Here is a 16,830-nt window from a genome sequence, read left to right as displayed (position 1 = left end):
CACAAAAGTTAAAAGAACAAACAACATCTCTATAGTATATGCAGCGAAAGCATTTTTGTGCATACTCGTTTAGTGACAAGAATTACAATATCACGATTTAATTTATTTTTGAATCCAATATAAACTAAATTAAAGTGTGCACTCATATAAACATACACTAAAGATAAAATTGTTCTGTTTTGACGGGGAATCACTTAGGCAGGACAGATCTTTAAATCATGCTTCCCGTTTCGGCCATAAAACTGGTAATTTTGATCCTGTTTCGAAGTGACAGCCTGTTTTTAATAGGTGCGCAGTCACATACAATTTTTCCTTAACGTAAATATATAAAATAGACTTAAAAATAAATGAGGATTGGAAATGATTCGAATTTCCTTTATAAATATGCGATAAAATTCAGCTCACTTTTTATTACGACTAATTTATTTATTCCGAGAAAATCTTGGCAACAGCAGCAATGTTGGCCATATATATATATATATATATATATATATATATATATATATATATATATATATATATATATATATATATATAATTTCCTTTGGCTCAATTTTAAAATTAAAAAGCTATGTTTATGCACTATCTTGTAAGAGATTTTTTGTAGAAAGGACATTGAATAGTAAGTAAAGTTAGTGTACGCATGTCTGCAAGTTAGAATGTTTTAAAATCTGAGTAATTCGAATCTCATACAAAACCATGTTCAGTCGCATTTTTCTATATACATGAACTATTTCCTGACGCTTCCTTGGCGTCTAATTTACTCCCATTTTTTTCTATCAATTTTATTGCTAAATTTAAATCTTCACCTTCTCTTTGTAATTTGGACATTTTCTTTCTCTATTACTAAGAAAACTAAAAACTCTTTACTTATAATTTGGTACCAATACATTTTAATTACCAGCGACAATTAAGACTAATAGTTTCCTACTTCTATACTATCTCTAGCCATTTATCCAGACTGGTCGTATTGGTAAGGAAAATCGATTCCCTCTTCCCAGACCTCTTCGAAATGGCTGACCCCTCTCCAAATATTCACCTCCCACGCTCTTGCCGTGGAGGAGGCGGAGTCCATTTTCAATTGACACGGCAGCTGAAAAAAAAATAATTTGGCTGTTTTGTCACTATTTCAATTTTTTCATGCTTGATTACAATTTTGAAAGCCACTTCAGGCCATATATTCGATCCTCTTGTTCCATCAGCACTCTTTTAAATCTTGTGCGTGCACCTTTCCTAAACGTATGTAGTGCTAATTGTCATCTGTTTTTAACTTGATTCCAAGAATAACAGAATTGTAGACTATATATCGACATCACGGTTGGAGCGACTGCTGGAAGCTAATGAAAAACGAACCACGGCCATAGTGGACTAAACTTAAAGACACGTTGGAATAAGAAACTGCCTAGTGAGGAGAAATTGATATTTGTTACTCACGAACGATAACTGTTATTCCGATTGTTATGCCAGATTTGCCTCTCACCTAGACTATCTGTCTTGGCCTTTTCTACAGTTAGTCATGGCTTGATACCCGCAGCTACTTGATTTAATTAAAGATCGACGGTAAAAACAAATAGTAAAAGTATATTCCGAAAACAAATTTATGGGAATTTCAATGAGTAGCCTGAAACCCTTCGAAAATGGCGTTGGATCAAATTGAAAAGTACACCATTACATTTCCCAAAACCCAGAAAAGATAAATTACAGCCCCCCCCCCCACCACGAACAACATGGAAAATCACCTTTTTGCATGGCTAACACTGATGTTTCCTCTTGTGTTTCTTGCTTCTTTTAGTGTTCGAGGACGAAGCATGCTAATGCATGGGAACATATCATGAAAACTGATAGATTGTGTGAGGGTGTGATACTTTTAGACTAAATGGCTATCTCATAATCTTGGTTTTATGACGTTTTATTTCAATATTCTCGCTACTGTTTGCTATTTATGAGGGGGAATTTGTAAGGGGAATCTCCCAGAAGGGGTTTTTATGTAAAGGGAAGGGGGATAAATGCCAAATAAGTGAATTTATAGGTGATAACTATCCAGTTTTTAAGTGTTTTCTTTGAGTATGTCCTAACCTTTGGAGACCCCCCTCACCACGCCACTCCTTTGTTTGTGAGTATGCATATGAATATACTCTTCCGATTAAACTCACGATAATTCTGAAATATAAGGGGGGGCTCTGGGTAAATATCCCTTCCACCTCCAGATTTCACCTGAAGAACCTTTCACAGTAATTGGAAAATTTTGGCCTTAAAGTGATAAAGCACTAGTATTAATAAACGGGAGGAAATACAGGGTACAAGTAATCATATCTTCATTCAATTGTGCTTGATCACTCGAATTTAGTTTATTCTTTTTATATTCTCGGCCTTCTTTCTTTTTCCAAGTTGTAATTGCCTAAGCCAATGGCCTGGAAAAGCAAAAGAGAGCTTATTCAAACCCGTCAAAAACAGTGTCAAGGTACAATAATAAATATAGCATTGGAATCGCCATGGTCAAAAGCCCTGTACTGGAGAATGACACACCTTGAACAACAGAGAAAAACAATTTTTTTCCCTGATGTCTCTTCTTTTCCATCTAGGGGTGATAACATAAACCAGTTGTCGTAGAATGTTGGAAAAGGGGGATTCGGGATTTGGGAGAAAAACCCTTTTTCTAGGAAAAATGAAGGAAATTAAAAGAATTGTAGCTGTGTTAGCTGTGTAAATAATATAATGTACTGAGACTTGTTTTATTGTTATTGCAGTTTTCCAGCCACAATGCTACGACGGCGTCAAGGCGGAATAATAAATGTAGTATTGGAATCCCCATGGTCAAAAACTCCATGCTGGAGAATCACTCCCCTTGAACAACAGGGAAAAACAATTTTTTGTCCTGATGTCTCTTTTTTGCTTCTCGGTCTTCGTCTATTTGAAAAGAACTGATATTCAAAGCGTTACACCTACCACTTCCTACCCAGATTATTGAAAGTATTAATATTATTCTGTATCTGTCAATTTATGATAAAATTAAACTATTTTGTTGTTATTTTTGATGCAATTGTAATTTTCAACTCTGAAAACCGGCTTCAGGGTTAACGAAGTCAATTAGATATGATACCATTTCGCAGAGAAACATACTTGTCAAAAGCTACATGTGTTATTTCATATGTATCATGTATTATATAAAGGTTTAGTTAAAAATAAATTTTTATATAGAACTACCTTGCGATACTTAAAAAGAAGACACTAAACATGGCAATTTCCGTTTAAATGAGCCGTTTTCTAACATTCTAAGACCGCTGGTTCGGAATAATCACCCCTAGAAAAAAAGAGAGACACATCACAACTACCCAACCCTCACATCTGTCACCATTTTCGGAGGTTTCATGCTCTTTTTCAAAATTCCTTATATTTTTTTTTTTTGCAAAAAAAATTACTATTAAGATTAGTCAAAATAACAGTGAACATTCCAGAATCAAAATCGCATAGCAATTCTTCCTCACTGAATGGCTTTTTTATTCAAACGCCTTTCTGAACTTCCCGTTACTATGGGCCAAGGTTCACTCTTTTTAGGTTGTAACCACAACTGCAACCATGAAAGTGGGGCGTGTACACTATTTCAGGGACAGCTAAAGCTAGAATTTGAAACCTCCACAGAATGTTGAGGGGATATGGTAGGTAGGTAGGTAGGTATGCGTTTATTTCATCAAATAAAAATTACTAAAATTGCACTTACAATCAATAATATACTGCTCAATTTAGGGACCTAAAATGTCCCTGTTCAGCAGCAAAACTACAACAAATAAATGATAACCATTCATTCAAAATCAAAGAAATACGAAAAAAAAAATATTGAAATAAGACAAAATGTGCCTCCTATGTGCCTCCAGGTATTCAAAAGAGCGTATCCGCAAAATCTCAGGGGCGACTAAGGGCACTAAATGAAAGCTGCCAGGGAATTTTTAATCAGATCAAAAGGTACTATGTGTATCCAGGCTGTCAAAAGGGTCCACTTGTAATATCTAGGGAATAGCTAAGGGTATAGGGATGAAACTTTAAGGGAATATTGAGGGGATTTTGGTATAAGTTTAAAAGACAGTATGCGCATCAAAGGTTTTTAAAAGACAGTATATCATTCAGTCTGTTAAAATGACCTACCTACAATAGCTTAACAACGGCTAAGGGTAGCCTATTCATTTTGTTCTTACGTTATTTAAGAATTATATGGGTTGATGTGAATAAACAAGCGCCTAAATGTACTTATCATGGAGCATTAGTGCAACCAGCAGAATCATCGAGATGTCTTTCAGAGATTATCATATCTAGAAAACAGCTTATTTTAAAGAACAAGTCGTTCCTATTTGAAGCTCTTCAAATTTGTCAAAGTTTATAGAACATTACTTATTCAATGAAAACATTCTAGCAAGCAAAAGGTTTGTTGGAATATTAGTCAACAACAGTTTTTACCGCATCAACCACGCTCAGGAAATTATGTCGTTGTTAGATCATTTTTACTAAGGATGAGGGTCATTTCCAGTTTTTTTCAGGAGGAGGGGGCTCATAAAAGGACTTTTTCGGGGAGGGGGTACAAAAAACTTCAAAAAAGAATCAAAAATTTGTTTATATTCATTTTTGTTACGTTTTTATGAGTCAGACAAACATCTCGGAGGGGGAGAGGGGGGGTGGTTTAACACCCCTGGATACAGCCAGTAAGAAAGACTGCAGTTTTAGTTCCCCACAATTTTTGGAAATCACTATATTTGAAAGTGTATGCTGTCGATTTTTAAACTGAGTAACTTGAGTGGGGATAGACCATATCTCTATTAAAAATGCATTAATGATTTAATCAAACAGTTCGTGGTAACGAACTGTAGTAAGGAGCGACCCGGCTCAATAGTAACAAAAACTCTAAAAAATTGAACTTTGATATCAATAGCTACATCAAAAGAATCGCATTTTAATGCTGATTTTAAATATATAAGTTTCATCAAGTTTAGTCTTACCCATCAAAAGTTACGAGCCTGAGAAAATTTGCCTTATTTAGGAAAATAGGGGGAAACACCCCCTAAAAGTGGTAGGATCTTAACGAAAATGACACCATGAGATTTAGCGTATCAGAGAACCCTACTGTAGAAGTTTCAAGTTCCTACCTACAAAAATGTGGAATTTTGTATTTTTTGCCAGAAGACAAATCACGGGTGCGTGTTTATTTGTTTGTTTTTTTTTTGTTTTTTTTTTTTTTTCTTTTCCCCAGGGGTCATCGTATCGACCAAGTGGTCCTAGAATGTCGCAAGAGGGCTCATTCTAACGGAAATGAAAAGTTCTAGTGCCCTTTTTAAGTGACCAAAAAAATTGGAGGGCATCTAGGGAGGATCAAATTGGAGGGCAAAATTGGAGGGCATTGGAGGGCATCCCACGCTCCTTTTTTTCTCAAAGTCAACGGATCAAAATTTTGAGATTGTCATTTTGTTCAGCATAGTTGAAAACCATAATAACTATGTCTTTGGGGATGACTTACTCCCCCACAGTCCCTGGGGGAGGGACTGTAAGTTACAAACTTTGACCAGTGTTTACATATAGTAATGGTTATTGGGAAGTGTACAGACGTTTTTAGGGGGATTTTATTTTGTTTGGGGGTGGGGCTGGGGGGGGGCTATGTTGGAGGATCTTTCCTTGGAGGAATCTGTCATGGGGGAAAAAAATTTAATGACAAGGGCGCAGGATTCTCTAGCATTACTGTAAGAAAACAATGAAAAACAAACATGAAAACGTTTTTTCAAATGAAAGGAAGAAGTAGCATTGAAACTTAAAACGAACAGAGATTATTACGCATATGAGGGGTTCTAAAAATACTTTAGCATAAAGAGCGAGGTATTTAGGAGGAGATAAATACCTTGCTCTTTATGCTAAAGTATTTTTAGTAATTTCAACTATTTATTCTACGGCCTTTCTGATTCAGGGGTCATTCTTAAAGAATTGGGACAAAACTTAAGATTTAGTGTAAAGAGCGAGGTATTAACGAGGGTACAAACCCCCTCGTATACATAATAAAAATATAAGGTTATGAAAGTTTGTTACGTAAGTTAATTCTTAAGTTACGTATATTTTTTACTAATAAAAACGTTCATTAAAAATTAAAAGTTCTTGTTGCCTTTTTAAGTAACCGAAAAATTGGAGGGCAACTAGGCCTCCTTCTCCACCCCTTATTTCTCAAAATCGTCTGATCAAAACTAAGAGAAAGCCATTTAGCCAAAAAAAGAATTAATATACAAATTTCATTTTAATACTTTATGTGCGGAGAGCCAAAACCAAACATGCATTAATTCAAAAACGTTCAGAAATTAAATAAAAAAAAACTAATTTTTTTAGCTGAAAGTAAGGAGCGACATTAAAACTTAAAACGAACAGAAATTACTCCGTATATGAAATGAGTTGTCCCCTCCACAATCCCTCGCTCTTTACGCTAAAGTTTGACTCTTTGCCACAATTCTACTTTTTAAAACAATTAAAAGCTTTAGCGTAAAGAGCGAGGGATTGTGGAGGGGACAACTCATTTCATATACGGAGTAATTTCTGTTCGTTTTAAGTTTTAATGTCGCTCCTTACTTTCAGCTAAAAAAATTAGTTTTTTTTTTATTTAATTTGAACGGAGAACAGCTATAGAGAGAAAAATTGCGGTTGTATAAAATAGATCCAAACCGAAACTAACACTACGAAAATGTCGTTCTATAAGAAGTTTCCAAGCTAGGATTTGCCTTTTTTTTTCTCTCAGGGAAGAGGAAGATAGAAATTTTTGATTAGCGGGGTCCAAATATAACAAAATTGTATTTTTTGGTGATTGGGAAAGAGGACCAGACGAGCTTGTGGGAAACTCCATCTCTACTTCTTCTCGTACGTTAAGCCAGCGTTAAATATCTTACAGCTCAAATAACGTTGTAACTCTAGTGACTTCTAATTTTGTTTTTCGAGAGGAGGAGGCAGATAAGTTTTGCCAACTTCTGTGCCTCCTTTTGCCTCTTTACCACTCATTTTTTTATGCCTCTTTGCCAGAGGAGATTTGCGTTAGTTTTACCCCACTCATTTTTTTTATACTTGTTCAGAAATCTCAAACTAAAACTGCAAAAACCCCCGGACGATCATGGTTTATTTAAAAAAAAATCAAGTTGTTTAGCGGCACTAGTGTCTTAGAGCCATCACACTCAAGTTCTGTCGAGAAGTGAAGTTTGGTTAATGCTAGTTAAACAAAACATATGATGAAAATATAATAGGCCTACTTTAAATAAGAGTACTGAATAATTTTTATAATACTGTAAATACAATACTCTATCAACAAAATTAAGAAAACTGCAACTTAGAAATATGCGTCCAGAACGCCAAAATGTCACTAAGAATTGCGTTGAAATGAGCTCTGCCTTCTGCTGTTACTGACAACATCCCCATATCCTGAAAAAGTTTAATTGCCTCTTCTTCAGCCCTTGGCAAGTCATTTTAGCATCCATGGTCAAGCAATATTTCCTATCAACTCAAATCTCCGATTGAATGAATTTCACCCCGTGGTCTGAAAAAACGGTTATTTCATCAGCATTAACCACACTTTTTTCGACAGAACTTCAGTGTGCTGGCTATAAGACACAATTACCTTTTATCTTTATATAACAAAATATTCGCAACTTTTGTAGCAAAAGAGGGTTGCTTTGTTCCGTTTTTTTTTTTTTTCGTTTCATTTCTTATAGTTTACAGGAATTATTCAAAGCAGATTAAGGTATTTAGGTCTCAGCGAAAAAAAAAATTCATTATCATATCCACAGCTGAAAGCTCCTTAGTTTGAGGGCAAAAGTGACAGATTTTGTCAAATATTCAAAATGGATTGCTGCTTTCAGACGTACAAGAAGTTAGATTACCTCATTTTAAGCAGTTGTTTTGCCTATTATGCCTATAGCATCTGAACATTTAATTGACTGTTAATGAGACGGAATTCTGTTTAGTATTTATCAAAAATAAGCAGTAGCTTTTGTCCGAAGGTTCAAGATGATCGATGAGTTTCCATATATTAAAAATCAATTTTATGGAGTAAGTCTTGTTTGTTTTTTTTTTAATTTTTTTAATGATTTTTTTTTATTCTGTATAAAAGGAGTTTACATGCCCGTGATTATGCTAATCTTCAAAACTCTGACCCATATTTTATTCCATGCTAGGCGTTATTTTCATGTTTTCACCGTCTTAGCGCAAAAGTGAATCTCAAGAAATTCCAACGTTTTACAATAAATGTTTTAGTACAGTCATACCACATGCAATATAATGTTTGTAATAGAAAAACATAATCTATGAATGCGCATGATTTAAATAGAAAATAATGTATTAGTAGAAAAGCTCAAACTAAAAAAATAAGAATAAAAAATCGCCACATGAAAGTTATCCGGGACTATGGTGAAGATGCTAATTTTTTGCTGATATCAAATAGCTGGTGGGACCGAATTGTAAGTAACGAGCCACTACAACTGCTAACAACAGCTACGCACGCATCTCCTCCATCCCAATCTATCCAAAGACTCCCTCCTTACACCCTCTCAGGAATTTCCCATTTCCTTTAAATCTTTCTTTATGATATACTCCCACCCCAGACGAGGACGACATGCTTTCCGTTTAGCCCTAGACGATTGGCCGAACAGGACGATCTTTGGCAATCTGCCATCCTTTATCCGCAGAAAGTGCCCTAGCCATCTCAATCTTTCTCTCATTATAGCCCTAGAAAGTGGGATTTAACCACAGTTTTCGTACAGTCTAGTGTTTGAAATACGGTCAGTCAGCCGGGTACCCAGAAGAATCCGTTAATAATTTCTCTGGAAAATATCTAACAGTTCTTTATCTGCTTTTCGTAGAGCCCATGCTTCAGACCCCTATTTGACCACTGTACCTTCCAATATTCACTGTATCTTCCAATATTCTAATCTTGGTTTGCAAACTTATCTTCATATTCTTCCAAACTTTTTTAATTGTGAAAAACATCCTGAGCCTTGGCTATTCTATTTTAACATCTTCACTACTCCCACCATCTTCACTAATTATGCTACCAAGGTAAGCGAAGCTGCCCACCTAATCAATCTTTTCGTTACCCAACGTCACATTTTCATCGTCACTTATTCCTAGCTTTAGTGACTTAGTCTTCTTAACATTATTGTCCAAACTTATTCTAGCACCCTGAACTCGCATAACCTCAAAAAATTCATTCATTTTGCTCACACTTTCATCTAGGATGCTTAAATCATGAGCATAATCTAAGTCTAGGAGAGTTTTCCCTCCCTATTTGAATTTGTGGTCTCCCATTGGCTTTCCTGAGCTACTTAAGAAAAAGACCATCAAAATGACCCATATCAAGGGGGATAGAGCACAACCCCTCTTAACTCCTGATTTAATACGAAACCAGCTGCTAACCTCATTTCCTACCTTAGGAGCAACTCAGCTCAATAGTAGCCGAAACTCTAAAAGGCAGAATTTTTGATAACAATGATACACCAAGATAAATAACTTTTTATGCTGATTGCAAATATATACAATTTTTTAAGTTTAATGTTACCCGTCAAAAACTAAGAGCCCGAGAAAGTTTGCCTGATTTTTGGAAAGGAGTGGGGACGAGCCAAAGAAATCAAAGGATCTTAATGGAAATCATAACATCAGTTTTAGCAAATCAGAGAACCCCCAACATAGAGGTTACAAGCGGCTGTCTACAAGAATGTGGAATTTTGGATTTTTGGCCAGAAAAATTCCGATACGTACACAACGTATAGATAATCTTGCGTATTATCTATACGCAAGATTTCTTGCGTTATCTTGCGTAGATAACGCAAGAAATCATTTCAATCATGACTTTCACCTTTCCAGAGAAAGATTACTTAAAAAGTTTTCAAAATTATCTGAAAATAAAGCCGTAATACCTTCGTCAACTCTTGGACCAGGCATAATTAATTTTTCATCAAGGACCTTAGGTTACAAGAAAAGTCCGTATTAGAAAAAGGTCCAAAATTTTTGTTTAAAACTAATAAAGTCCCAATAGAAGAAATTATCTCTTCAATAGAAACATCTTTACATAGAAACCCCATCCTAATCAAAGATTTTAGCCTAATTAGAGCTTCAGAGTTTGCTTTAAAACCAGAAATCCCTAACAATTCTATCAAACCCTTGAAGATTCTTAATAATTTAAGAAGGGTGAATCTATTATTATTACAAAAGCAGACAAGGGTAACAATTTAGTTGTAATGGACACCAACGACTACGATTCAAAATTAAACGCTTTACTGAAAGATGAAAAAACGTACAAAAAACTTTCTTTTGACCGGACGGACTCATACACAAAGAAGTTTAAGAACGAGTTAAAGAGTTTGAAGGAAGATGGGAAGATTACACCTCAACTTTTCTACAAATTCTTACCAAGAAGTTCTTTGTACCCTAAATTATATGGACTTCCAATGATACATAAGCCAAATCTGCCATTACGACCAATTTTTGCGAGTACAAAGTCACCAACAAGTGCTCTGAGTAAGTGGTTAGTTTCATTATGTAAACCACTTATGTCTACACAAATTTCTTACATTAAGAATTCGTCAGAACTTGTAAAAAAAACTAAAAGAAGTGGAGATTTCTTCAAATTCTATAATTTCAAGTTTCGACATAGTGTCAATGTATACGAGTATTGATGTAATAGCCGCAGAAATTCTTCTTGAAAGAAAGATACTAAGGAATTTGGACTTAATTAGTAGTGAAACAGTTTTGGAAGTCGGTGTAATTATGAATTTAGTTGGGTTGTGCAATACGTTCACTTATTTTTTTCAATTCAAAGGGTTCTTTTCGAACAAGTAAATGGTTTACCCTTGGGGGCCCCTTTAAGTCCTTCATTAGCAAATTATTTTGTAGAAATATTGAAACAATAGCGTTAGATTCATACTTTTTAAAACATAAATTTTGGGAGAGATATATGGATTACATAATTTCAGTATGGAATTATGGGATGGAGGAATTAAAAAGTTGTTTTAGAACATCTTAATTTTTTTTTTGGGGGGGGGGGTGATTTAAAATTTACAATAGAATTAGAAGGTGATAATCAACTTCCTTTTCTGGATGTTCTTCTTTTAAAAAATAAAAATAGTCTGGATTTTAAGATTTACAGAAAACCTACTAACAATAACAGATTTTTGTCGTTTTTCTCCGGTCATGCTCGCCAAGTAAAAATTGGTTTAATCATATCTTTAACTGACCGCATTTTTAGAATTTGCTCTCCAAAATTCATTGAGGAGGGATTACTGTTGTTAAAAGAGATTTTAATTAGTAACCATTATCCGCGTTGGTTAATTGGCCAGACTTTTTCGAAATGAAGGAAAAAATCTCTAGAGTTTTCTGACGATATTCTGGAAACAACAGAAAAGAAAGATATTTTTTGTTCTCTACCATATGTTCCAGGGTTGAGTGCAAAAATTAAAAGAATTTTACAAAATAATGGCTTAAAGGTAGCTTTAAGAGGTAGTAATACTTTGGCTAGTTTTTTAAATTAAGGAAAGGATCAAACCTCCGTAGAGCAACAAAGAGCGTCTAATAAAATCCCATGTACTTGTGGAAGCTCTTATGTGGGACGTACTAACCAGAATTAAAAATGAGATTGCTACAACATCATAATTCTATTTCATCGTCTTTAGAGCAAAATACCAAACCTGGAAATTTCACGTCGGCCCTTTCGGAACATATCTATAATTATCCAAATCATTTTATTTTGTTTGAAAATGTTTCTTTGATTTCTAGGGACCAACGTTTAAAGCAAATTTTCAGGGAAACAATCGAAATTAAGAAAATTTTATTCAAGAATAATTCCATAAACAGAGACACGGGTGAGTTTGGATTGAACTCAATTTATGATAATTTACCAAGGTCGAATAAAGTAAATATCACCTCACCTAAGAGCTATGACCTCTGTCCACGTAATATGTCAGATAAATCTAATGAACCAGAACCAAAAAGGTCAAAGAGATTTGCTTCTGCTGTTGCTTTGAAAAAATAAGAGCAATAAACTATATGTAATTAGTTTATTAGGTATAAATTTTGTTTATTTCCTTTTTTCCCAAAGATATTTGACCAAAATTTGAAATAACTATTTGATTCAGTATACTTGAAAGGTACAATGACTATGCTGTTGGGAATTTTGTAACCCACAACGGCCTCTGGGGAAAGGGTTGTAAGTTACGCAGTTCGCCCATTGCCTATTCATAGTATTATTGCAGGGAAAAATACAGAGTATTGTTCTTTTGAGAGAGAGGGAATTTCCTTTGGGATGATTTTCCGTGAGGAGAAACATTTGTCAGAGGACATTTTTCAGGAGGAAATCTTACACGGGGGAGAGGGAAGGGCATTTCCTAACATGATTTGAAAAACAGTCAGAAAATAACCTTTTATCACAATTCTTTAAGAAAGACTGCTCAAACAACTGGGTCGTTGAATTTGGATGAAAAGTTTAATACAGTAAATATATTAGCAAAATTTAGGTAGCAATAAAAATTTTCTATTCAAAAAGTCAGGATGTTTACACTTCCCAAAAAAAAGGTTTAAAAATTATTCTGCAAAATTTCTGTATGATGAATAAATTGCAGTTGTACTATGTAATTAAAGGCAAAAAGTTAAAGAAAACACAAACCAAAACTTTCTTGGGACAAAACTCAATTGGCTAGAAGCATTATTCGAATTATGTTGTGGTTGGTTAGTAGCATTATTCCAAGGGGCCATGCAACTGAGCCCCTTCCTCGTCTGACGCTTCCTCGACTGGCAAAAAATACTTTTTTCTTATAACCTTAGACCAAGTTAAAAAAAAAATTAAGCCTCCTTCCACTGAGAAGTTTTTACAGGAACTTTTAAGCAAATAATAATACCAAGATTTTAGGGTTCAAATAACTAAAAATGTCAATACTGATACTTCGTCGCTGTGCAAAGCTGCCTAAGGCAAATACCGCTCCGTACGCCGCTTTGCACCTTATTTTATCCAAAAAACAACTATTTATCCCCTTCTTTGAATTTCACATTGCCTTCAAATCAAATGTCACGACCTCTTCTCCACTTATTCAAGTTTATATTATTCAATTTTTTATTCAAATTTTGACCAACCAACCAATTTATTTCTCTTGCTAATAGTATGATCTATGCCACTCAAATCATCTGCTAAACCTTAAGTCCAGGAGAATTTTCCCTTCTTAGTTGATCCCATTTTTCTTATAGTCTCTGTCGGTTTCCATAGGACAAAGTCCATCAAAATAATTCCTATGAATGGAAATAAAAAACAACCCTGCTTAACTCCTGATTCCACGCCTAACTAACAACCAGGGGCGTAGCTCCAGAATTTTTATTTGGGGGGGGGAGGGAAGGGGGTCCTCTTCTAGAGAGTCAGATGGCTTGGGGCATGTAAAAAAGTTTTTCAAATTATTTGGGGAGGGACAACTGTCCCCCTTGCCTTCCCCATGGTACACGATGGCTAACAATTTTTCATGTACATGATGGCTAGATGGCTAGGCCAGATTCTGCGGATGAAGGACGACAGACTGCCACAGATTTTTGGCCAACCGTCTGAGGCTACACAGAAAGCAGGTCGCCTTCGTCTGGGGAGGGAGGATGTTATAAATAAAGATTTAAAGGAAATGGGAATTTCCTGGGAGAATTGAATAAATTTGGCTGGAGCAGGAGCGTGCATAGCTGCGTTGGCATCAGGCGGTTTGCTGCTGTGGTGAGTTATTAGTAGTAGTAGTTGTTGTTCTAGTAGTAGAATCATATAATTATCACATGAAAATAATCCTAAGAATAATGGAATTTAGGGAAAATGTACTCCCCTGATCCTCGTATGACCTAATTGAATATAAACGGGCCTTAAATATAAGAAAAACATTATTTAAAGGACGACACACCTTTCATCGGCATATGTAGATAAAATTATCAGTAGATGCAATTCTTGTTGTTCTAGTCAGCAGCAAAAACAAATCAATATTGATTTAAACGTTGTTGGATCTGCTAGTCTCTGCGTCTTAAATTATCCTTTTTTTATTTTTTTTTTTTTTTTAACCCCACTGAGACTCAAATCCTCAAGGCTGAACTGTAAAACACACCTTATCACGTAAAGCCTATGGCATGAAAAAATCATTTCAGTTTGTAACAGATTAGAGTAATTGCAAAGAAATATTCAAAAGAATCATTAGGTATATTCAAAATATTCAAAATAAAATCATTAGGTATTTCCCCTTTTTCACAAATCGTATTCATAATCTTCAGTAGCTTATTTCTAACCTGAGAGCCACAATCCAAAAGTGATAAAATTATTTCAGCTTGTAACAGATTACTGTAATTGCAAAGAAATATTCGAAAGAAGTAAGATTGCGCCATCCAGTTGAAATGAATTGAAATGTTCAACCTAAGTTAAAGTTGATTCCTAGCTTTCTTTGTAACCAGGTGGAATGCGATATGAAATTTAAAATAGCCTAAATAAAAAGGTAAGTTAATACCTTCCAGATGACATGTTATATTATAATCATTTAATTGAGGGATATAGAACTAAAATGTTTGTTACAGACCAACTGCCGCCTAGGATTTTCAGCGCCTGTTGCCGATTTAAGTCTTGTATCTTCCCCCAACCTTCAAAAACACAATAAAAGTAAGCAAAATACTCTGTTTATCAGCCCCCCAAAGGCAGTGTCCAGGATCAGACGTCAACCCCTTGCCCCTCCCCATAGCATTGCCACTGACTGACGCTTCTTCGTCCGCAGACGGAATACTTTCAGTATTAGACAATTGCATCTAAGCTATCCAAAAGTATAGCTCAATATTAGCACAGCCAAAGAAGGAGGTTCGGGGTCTTTACTTCTTTCTTCCCTGAAAATCTGCATATTGATGCATAGATACGTACTTCTTAAGAACATTATTAGTTTAAAAATGACAAAAATAAATACATTGTCGTAGCAGCCAAGGTCAAGCTACCTCTAAATGGGTAAATGGAGAGATCTGTGGGAGGTAAACAGAAAGGTTGTACGAAAGCATAGGATGGCTGGCCCCCAGCCCCTCCTCCCCCCGATGCACTTCCTGGCTGAAGGGTCAAGAAACGGAGATCAGCACTGCTGGTGGGGACTGTAGAAGTCCAGTGACGTATTCTTTACGCTTTTTTTTCACCTTGAATGAATTTCCTTCCCTAAGCGAGTCAAATTCCCTCAAAATATTATTCTGGCTGCTCATTTATACTATATTAATGTATTTGTGTTATATATTAAATTAAAGATTTAATAGTTTAATGATCGAATTAATCATAATTGTCTTTCTGTAAAGGTTAATACCAGGAGCACATTTAAAGGAAATCCTACGAAATTCTGAAAACCACTAATAAACATAAATACTTACTTATTTCATTCCTAAAGGCACATTGATTGACTTTGCCCCTACCCTCCTCTCTTCGTCCTGATTGATAAATCGACAGCCAAATTTATTTATACACATTATATTTCGCATTAGTGCTACTCTTTTCTTCGCCGATTTAGCGGCATTCCAGTTCGCTCTACGCCATTCCAAAATATAATTAAATAAAAAAATACAAGTTTTTTTAACGGAAAGTAAGGAGCGACATTAAAACTTAAAACGAACAGAAATTACTTCGTATATGAAAGGGCTAGCTTCCTCATCAACGCCCCGCTCTTCAAGCTAAAGTTTGACTCTTTCTCTTAACTCTACTTTTTAAATCAGTTAAAAAAACTTTAGCTTGAAGAGCGGGGCGTTGATGAGGAAGCTACCCCTTTCATATACGAAGTAATTTCTGTTCGTTTTAAGTTTTAATGTCGCTCCTTAGTTTCCATTAAAAAACTTGTTTTTTTTTATTTATTTTCTGAACGTTTTTGAATCAATGCATGTTTTGATTTGGCTCTCCGCAGATAAATAATTAAAACGAAATTTGCAGATTTTTTTTTTTTTGCTAAATGGCTTACTCATAGTTTTGATCGAATGATTTTGAGAAAGAAAGGAGAGGGGGAGGAGGCCTAGTTGCCCTCCAATTTTTCGGTTACTTAAAAAGGCAACTAGAAATTTTAATTTTTTTACAAATGTTTTTATTAGTAAAAGATATACGTAACTTACAAATTAGCATACGTAACGAACTTCTGTATTCTCATGTTTTATTACGTATACGAAGGGGTACATCGTCAGTACCTCGTCAGTGGTACATCGTCAGTACCTCGCTCTTTACACTAAAGTTTAAATACTGTCCCAATTTCTTAAGAATGACTCCTGAATCACAAAAGCCGTAGAATAAATAGTTGAAATTACTATAAAAATACTTTAGCGTAAATAGCGAGGTATTAGGAGGAGGTTAGCCCATCATATGCGTAATAACTTCTGTTAGTTTTAAGTTTTAATGCTTCTCCTTACTTTCAGTTGAAAAAACTTTTTCATATTTATTTTTTCATTGTATTTTTTTAAATAATGCTAGAAAATCCTGCACTCCCTTCATGAAAATTTTCTTCCCCTGTGACAGATTCCTCCGAGGAGAGTTCCCCAACATATTCACCTCTTCTCAACCCCCCCCCCCCAACCTAATATCTCCCTGAAAACATCTGTACACTTCTAAATAACTATTACCATATGTAAGCACTGGCCAAAGTTTGTAACTTGTGGCCTCTCCCACGGGGACTGTGAGGGAGTAAGTCGTCCCCAAAGACTTAGTTACAAAATTTTTTGACTACGGTTAATAAAATGGCTATCTCAGAATTTTGATCTGGTGACTTTGGGAAATTAATTAGCGTGGGAGGGGGCCTAGTTGCCCTCCAATTTTTTGGGTCACTTAAAAAGGGCACT

Source organism: Artemia franciscana, chromosome 17 (assembly GCF_032884065.1).
Source record: "Artemia franciscana chromosome 17, ASM3288406v1, whole genome shotgun sequence".
Taxonomy (NCBI): domain Eukaryota; kingdom Metazoa; phylum Arthropoda; class Branchiopoda; order Anostraca; family Artemiidae; genus Artemia; species Artemia franciscana.
This window is presented reverse-complemented; position numbering follows the sequence as displayed.